This window comes from Oncorhynchus tshawytscha, linkage group LG18 (assembly GCF_018296145.1).
Source record: "Oncorhynchus tshawytscha isolate Ot180627B linkage group LG18, Otsh_v2.0, whole genome shotgun sequence".
Taxonomy (NCBI): domain Eukaryota; kingdom Metazoa; phylum Chordata; class Actinopteri; order Salmoniformes; family Salmonidae; genus Oncorhynchus; species Oncorhynchus tshawytscha.
Genome location: NC_056446.1, coordinates 6,477,934 through 6,486,194, shown reverse-complemented (window position 1 = coordinate 6,486,194; position 8,261 = coordinate 6,477,934). Strand labels below are relative to the sequence as shown.

At 43.5% G+C, this 8,261-nt stretch overlaps 2 non-coding genes across 2 annotated transcripts; both read right to left on the bottom strand.

Moving 5' to 3' along the window:
* Nucleotides 1-7,696: 7,696 nt before the first annotated feature.
* trnaf-gaa lies at nucleotides 7,697-7,770 on the bottom strand. The gene has a single exon. It is a non-coding gene; the product is annotated as a tRNA-Phe (tRNA).
* Nucleotides 7,771-7,851: 81 nt separating this feature from the next.
* trnai-aau lies at nucleotides 7,852-7,925 on the bottom strand. The gene has a single exon. It is a non-coding gene; the product is annotated as a tRNA-Ile (tRNA).
* Between the last annotated feature and the right edge of the window lie 336 nt (nucleotides 7,926-8,261).

Genomic DNA, 8,261 nt, shown 5'->3' with positions numbered 1-8,261 from the left:
TACATTGTCAACTTGGGGATTTGATCGTGCAACATTTCGGTTACTAGTCCAACACCCTAACCACTAGGCTACCTGCCGCCCCAAATGCTTTCAAGAGAGGGGCTCTGGAATTGTTCAGCTTGATGCAACACTATCATCTGATGTGTCTGAAGTATGATTCTGTATACGACTGATGGGAGAGCAGTTGGGAGAGCAGTTAAAGGTACCCGGATCCAGCTGTTAAGGGAGCTCCCAAATGAAGTAAGGCTTGGCCATTTTGTTTGTTTTTAACCTATGACTTTTATCACACACACACCAGCACCCCCACACAACCCATATGTTAATATTTGTTAGTTGTTAATAACCTCTCTGGGATATGTAGGACGCTAGCGTCCCACCTGGCCAAAAGCCAGGGAAAATGCGGAGCGCCAAATTCAAATAAATTGCTATAAAAATCAAACTTTCATTAAATCACACATGCAAGATAGCAAATTAAAGCTACACTTGTTGTGAATCCAGCCAACATGTCAGATTTCAAAAAGGCTTTTCGGCGAAAGCAAACAATGCTATAATCTGAGGATAGCACCTCTGTAAACAAAGAGAGAATAGCATATTTCAACCCTGTAGGTGCGACACAAAACGCAGAAATAAAAATATAATTCATGCCTTACCTTTGACAAGCTTCTTTTGTTGGCATTCCAATATGTACCATAAACATCACAAATGGTCCTTTTGTTCGATTAATTCCGTCGATATATATCCAAAATGTCCAATTATTTGGCGCGTTTGATCCAGAAAAACATAGGATCCAACTTGAGCAACGTGACTACAAAATATCTCAAAAGTTACCTGTAAACTTTGACAAAACATTTCAAACTACTTTTGTAATACAACTTTAGGTATTTTGCGTAAATAATCAATAAAATTGAAGACAGGATGATCTGTGTTCAATACAGGAGTAAAACAAACTGTAGCATGCTTTCTGGTCAAGCGCCTCTAACAGTACACTTCAAGTGACCCTCGTTCAAGATGGCCGTACTTCTTCATTACACAAAGGAAAAACCTCAATCAATTTCTAAAGACTGTTGACATCCAGTGGAAGCGATAGGAACTGCAAGAAGGTCCCTTAGAAATCTGGATTCCAAATGGAAACTCAGTGAAAAGAGAGTGACCTCGAAAAGAAATCTGAAAGGTTTGTCCTTGGGGGTTTCGCCTACTAAATAAGTTCTGTTATACTCACAGGCATGATTCAAAAAGTTTTAGAAACTTCAGAGTGTTTTCTGTCCAAATCTACTAATAATATGCATATCTCATCTTCTGGGGATGAGTAGCAGGCAGTTGAATTTGGGCATGCATTTCATCCGGACGTGAAAATACTGCCTCTGAAAGTCAATATGCATGTGCCCTTGACCAAATTTGGGAGATCTCTAGAAGTAGAGAAAAATTGGCAATGCTAAAAGATTTGCGTAAACTGGCTCTACAAATCGAAGAGTCTCTTGACTAGGGGGCACTTGTGCAATCATGAATGTTGTACTTTTGTCCCAGATCTCTCTTCTTATATGACTGATCTCGCTGATTACATTGCCGCTGTTGGTAAGAATAATTCCCCACAACCAAAGTGGACTCCTGCAACTTGATTGGAATGCCTGTTTGGAAGTTGGAATCCCAAATTGCCAAATGGGCTGCAGTATGTGTTGTTTTCTTAGTTTGTCTCTATTGTGCTATTTAACATGCTGTGTATGTGTGTGTATTTTTTATTAATTCATTCCCGTTAATAGAAGTAGTGTCACGCCCTGACCTTAGTTATCTTTGTTTTCTTCATCATTTGGTTAGGTCAGGGTGTGACAAGGGTGGTTTGTTTAGTTTTTGTATTGTCTAGGGGTATTCTAGTCTAGGTGTTTATATGTCTATGGTTGCTTAGATTGGTTCTCAATCAGAGGCAGCTGTTTATCATTGTCTCTGATTGGGAACCATATTTAGGTAGTCATATTCCTTGGGTATTTTGTGGGTTGTTGGTCTATGTTTAGTTGCCTGTTCGCACTAGTCATATTGCTTCACGGTTCGTATTCTTGTTTTATAGAGTTTTGCTCAGTGTTGCATTAATTTAATAAAATGTACGCTTATCGCGCTGCGCCTTGGTCTCCTCATTATGACGAACGTGACAGAATAACCCACCAAACCAGGACCAAGCAGCGTGAAAATGAGGAACAGCGCTTAATGGGGAAATGGCCCTGGGAGGAGATATTAGATGGAGCAGGACCCTGGAAAGAGCCGGGGGGGTATCACCGTCCTAAGGAAGAGTTAGAGGCAGCGAAAGCGGAACGGCGATACTACGAGGAGAAATACAGGAGAATAGAGGAACAGTGAAGATATGAAGGTACACGGCTAGCACGGAAGCACGAGAGGCAGCCCCAAGATTTTTGGGGGGTGGCACACGAGGAGATTGGCTGAGTTAGGTAGGAGACCTGAGCCAACTCCTCGTGCTTACCGTGGGGAGCGTGTAACTGGTCAGGCACCATGTTATGCAGAGATGCGCATGGTGTCTCCAGTGCGCTATTCTAGCCCGGTGCGCTCTATTCCAGCGCCTCGCATTTGCCGGGCAGAATGGGCATAGAATGGGCATCCAGATAGAATGGGCATCCAGCCAGGACGTATTGAGCCAGCTCTATGATCTGGATCTCCAATGCGTCTCCACGGTCCAGTGTATCCTGTGCCTCCTCCCAGCACTCACCCTGAGGTGCGTGTCCCCAGCCCGGTACCACCAGTGCCGGAACCACGCACCAGGCCTACAGTGCGCCTCGGCAGTCCAGAGCGTCCGGCGACAGTACCCAGTCCAGAGCGTCCGGCGACAGTACCCAGTCCAGAGCTTCCGGCGACGGGCCACAGTCCAGAACCTTCAACGACGGGCCACAGTCCGGAACCTTCAACAATGTGCCACAGTCCGGAACCTTCAACGACGGGCCACAGTCCGGAACCTCCAAGGACGGGCCACAGTCCGGAACCTTCAACGACGGGCCACAGTCTGGAACCACCTACGATGGCCCCAGCCCGGGATCTCCAGCGACGGTCCCCAGTCCAGAACATCCGGCGATGATCCACGCAGCGAGGGTCCCCAGCCCGGGGCCTACGGTGAGGGTCCGCAGTCCAGAGCATCAGAACAACAGATTTGTACCTTGTCAGCTCAACATATAGGTTTAGGTTTGCGGCCGGGAGTCCGCACCTTTGTTGGGGGGGAGGTACTGTCACGCCCTGACCTTAGTTATCTTTGCTATCTTTATTATTTTGTTAGGTCAGGGTGTCACAAGGGTGGTTTGTTTAGTTTTTGTCATTGTCTAGGGGGTTTTGTATGTCTCTAGGGGTTTGCCTAGTCTAGGTGTTTATATGTCTATGGTTGCCTAGATTGGTTCTCAATCAGAGGCAGCTGTTTATAGTTGTCTCTGATTGGGAACCATATTTAGGTAGCCATATTCCTTGGGTATTTTGTGGGTTGTTATTCTATGTTTAGTTGCCTGTTCGCACTAGTCATATTGCTTCACGGTTCGTTTTGTTGTTTTGTTCAGTGTTGCATTAGTTTAATCAAATAGAATGTAGGCTTTTCACCCTGCGCTTTGGTCTCCTCATTATGACGAACGTGACAAATAGTACTACCATATTAATTAGATTGTATAATCCAGAATTAAGGGTTTGAAATGATGAAGTGTCTGGGTTTTTTTCTGTGTTGATTTTCCTGAATTTAATAGGAGTATAAAATATTTTGATATAGAAGCTAAAATATAAATGCTTACGTTAAAATGTTTTCAGATATCTCAGTTTCAAGGTCTAGCTTAGAAAGAAGAAGCCTCGTGAGGTATTGGTCTGTCACATGCATGACCCAGTGTTGGTCGGTCACATGAAGCAAACGTTAATGATTAATTTATTATAAATTAATAAGCTGAATCATGCAAATATACCTTCTCTGTATATACGAGATCTAACGGGACTGCCCCAAGAGAGCTCCTGTGCGATATATGTACATGGTTCATTGAGTTGGTTGGAACCTCTCCAGTTCGCTGACAATAAACAATTATTAATTTAAGATTGACTTCGGGTATCCCTGTGTGTAAGAATTTCCACAACAATCTCAAATTGGAGGGAGTGAAGCCTAAAAGGGTTTTATAAATAAGCATCAACCAGTGGGTCTTGCACCGGGTATACAGAGATGGCCAGTTTACAGAGGAGTACAGAGTGCATTGAAGTGTCCGATAATGAGCATTGGTGGCAAATCTGATGGCTGAATGGTAAAGAACATCTAGCTATGAGAGAGAGCACCCTTACCTGCCAATCTATAAATTACATCTCCATAATCTAGCATGGATAAGATGATAATCTGAATCAGGGTTAGTTTGGCAGCTAGGATGAAAGTGGGGTGATTATGATAGTTGAAACCAAGTCTAGATTTAATATTTGCCTGCAGCTTAGATATGTGCTGAGACAAGTACTTGCATGATGTACTAATCACACTGGTGTGTGTGTGATTACTTTGTTTTGGAGGTGTTCAGAACAAGGTTAAGGGCAGAGAAAGTTTTCTGGACCATAAGAAAGCTTTGTTGTAAAGCGTTCAACACGAAATCCAGGGAGGGGCCAGCTGAGTACAAGACTGTATCATCTACATATAAGTGGATGAGAGAGCTTCCTACTGCCTGAGCTATGTTGTTTTTGTAAATTGAGAAGATTGCGGGGCTTAGGATTGAGCCTTGGGGTACTCCCTTCGTAACAGGCAGGGGCTGAGACAGCAGATGTTCTGACTTTACACATTGCACTCTTTGAGAGAGGAAGTTAGCAAAGCAGGCCAAAGACTCCTCAGAGACACTAATACTTCTTAGTTGACCCACCAGAATGGAATGGTCTACCTATCGAAAGCTTTGGCCAAGTCAATAAATATAGCAGCACAACATCAAGGGCAGTGCTGACATAATGTAGGACCTTTAACCCTTTGACACTTACAAACACACAGGTGTGATCGATCATTCTACAGTGGTCATTGCAGCGTTCGCTCAAACCAGTGTGATTAGGACACTTATTTAGAGCATCCATTTACGAATGATGCAACAGTCAGCTTTTAAGCTGGTCACTGTTTTTTCACAGAAACATTTTGTACAAACAGTCCTTACAACGTCATGTCCTCAATGTGAGCAGTTTATTTTTGAATGCAATGTTCAGACAATCACAGAAGTAGCGACAACATAACACAATTCTCATCTAAACCAGAAAATGTAGGCTACATTAGTCGTAGCGCTAACTGAGGAAAGAGTGACCTAACACAAGCGGTCATATAACTATATGATCAAAAGTATGTGGACACCTGCTCGTCATTACAAAATCATGGGCATTAATATGGAGTTGACTGCTAAAACTGCTAAAACAGCCTCCACTCTTCTGGGAAAGCTTTCCACTAGATGTTGGAACATTGCTGCGGGGAATTGCTTCCATTCAGCCAAAAGACCATTAGTGAGGTCGGGCACTGATGTTGGGTGATTAGACCTGGCTGACAGTCAGCATTCCAATTCATCCCAAAGGTGTTCAATGGGTTTGAGGTCAAGGCTCTGCGTAGACCAGTCAAGCTCTTCCACACTAATCTCGACAAACCATTTCTGTATGGACGTAGCTTTGTGCATGGGGGCATTGTCATGCTGGATCAGGAAAGGGCCTTTCCCAAACTGTTGCCACAAAGTTTGAAGCACAGAATCATCTTGAATGTCATTTTATGCTGTAGCGTTCACTGTAACTAAGGGGCCTAGTCCGAACTATGAAAAACAGCCCCAGACCATTATTCCTCCTCCAAACTTTACAATTGGCACTATGCATTGGGGCAGGTAGCGTTATTCTGGAATCTGCCAAACCCAGATTCGTCCGTCGGACTGCCAGATGGTGAAGTGTGATCCATCGCGTTTGCACTGCTCCTGAGTACAACACTCCAGCCGACGCTTGGCATTGAGCATGTTGATCTTAGGCTTGTGTGCGGCCGCTCGGCCATGGAAACCCATTTCATGAAGCTCCCGACGAACAGTTATTGTGCTGATGATGCTTCCAGAGGCAATTTGGAACTCGGTAGTGAGTGTTGCAACAGAGGACAGACAATTTTTATGCGCTTCAGCCCTCAGCGGTCCTGTTCTGTAAGCTTGTGTGGCCTACCACTTGTTGCTTCTAGATGTAACAGCACTTACAGTTGACCGGGGCAGCTCTAGCAGGGCAGACATTTGATGAACTGACTTGTTGGAAATGTGTCATCCTATGACAGTGCCACGTTGAAAGTCACTGAACTCTTCAGTAAGGCCATTCTACAGTCACTGTTTGTCTATGGAGATTGCATGGCAATGTACATGATTGTATATACCTGTCAGCAACGACTGTGGCTGAAATAGCTGAATCCACTCATTTGAAGGGGTGTCCACATACTTTTGTATTCATAGTGTATTTAGCTAACTCTCGGCTGACAGAAACCATAATATGAATGAGCTAATAGCAATTACTATTTACAAATCACCCCATCACGGGTGACCTCACCAGTGTTTGAAATAATTAAATTCGAAAGTAATCTGACAATGGGTAGCTGGTGTGCGCCGAAATGTTTTTTCGCATCAACCAAAGATGTTTAAGATGAATTGGGTATTTTTGCACTATGCATGTTGAAGGGAGTGTAGTTATATCTTTGGTCTGACAGACGTTTACGTGACAACCAAAATGCATTGTATGATGTCAACAAACAAGGTGCCACACATAGCTGGTAATTAGCTTAGCATCTGCTCATTATAATAAGTATTTTACACACATCTTGTGTCCATCACAATCTATGCAAGGATTGGAATGCATGATTTGTTACCAGAACTTGAAAATGTGAAGAAAACAGTAAATACAGTATGCTCCCATGCATACAGTGCCTTCAGAAAGTATTCAGACCCTTTTTACACATTTTGTTAGGTTACAGCCTTATCCTAAAATGTGTTAAATAGTTTTTCCCCTCATCAATCTACACACAATACCCCATAATGACAAAGCAAAAACTGGTTTTACAGATTTTTCCTCATTTATAAAAAATATAAAAATGAAATGTTTACATAAGTATTCAGACCAGCTTTGGCAGCGATTACAGCCTTGAGTTTTCTTTGGAATGACGCTACAAGCTTGGCACACCTGTATTTGGGGAGTTTCTCCCAGTCTTGTCTGCAGATCCTCTCAAGCTCTGTCAGGTTGGATTGGGAGCATTGCTGCACAGCTATTTTCAGGTCTCTCCAAAGATGTTTGATCGGGTTCAAGTCCGGGCTCTGGCTGTGGCCACTCAAAGACATTCAGAGATTTGTCCTGAAGCCACTCCTGCATTGTCTTGGCTGCGTGCTTATGGTTGTTGTTCTGTCAGAAGGTGAACCTTTGCTCCAGTCTGAGGTTCTGAGCGCTCTGGAGCAGGTTTTCATCACAGATCTCGCTGTACTTTGTTCTATTCATCTTTGCCTCAATCCTGACTAGTCTCCCGGTCCCTGCAGCTGAAAAACATCCCCACATAGTTACTGTCATGTAACAATGACAAGCAACTTTCATGTAACACTGATGTCACAATGACAGATGAAAAAGAAAGACATTACTTACTTTCAGAGGTGCAGCGTAGCACACACCATTGAGGCCCACAAACAAAGCTGTGGGCTGTTTCCTAGAATCCAGAGCATAAAGAAAGAACAACTACTAATGCCGAAACCCGGGATCAAACCAGGGACATTTAGATTTTCAGTCTAACACTCTCCCAACTGAGCTATTTCTGGATGTTGTTCAAATCAATTCTGTGGCACACTTGACGATAAACACGCATGTGACTCACAATTTTGACATTCAAAATGTTACTCATGGCCAGTACGGGGATCTAACCCACGACCTTGGCGTTATTAGCACCACTCTCTGACCAACTGAGCTAAACGGCCACTGGCTATGGCACACAATTGTTGAGATGCACCGAGCCTCTGGGTTAATAATAACTTATGAACCTGTCTTTGATGACAATCCATCAAGCCACAATGAGGTCTAACTGTGTCGATTCTAAGCTGCCTGGAGCAACCGGAAGTGGTTAAAATCACCCTAAAAGTGTTTTGCCATACCCAACCTTTAGTTTGTGAGAAATAGTGCATTCAACCCTGTGTAAATCAGGCAGTTCTTAACGTAAAGACTTTAAACTCAGGATTCTGTAAAAGCATACCCTAATGAGGATATGTGTTTACTTTAAGCTTCCTGTGCCAACCGGAAGTACCTTTAATTGGGGT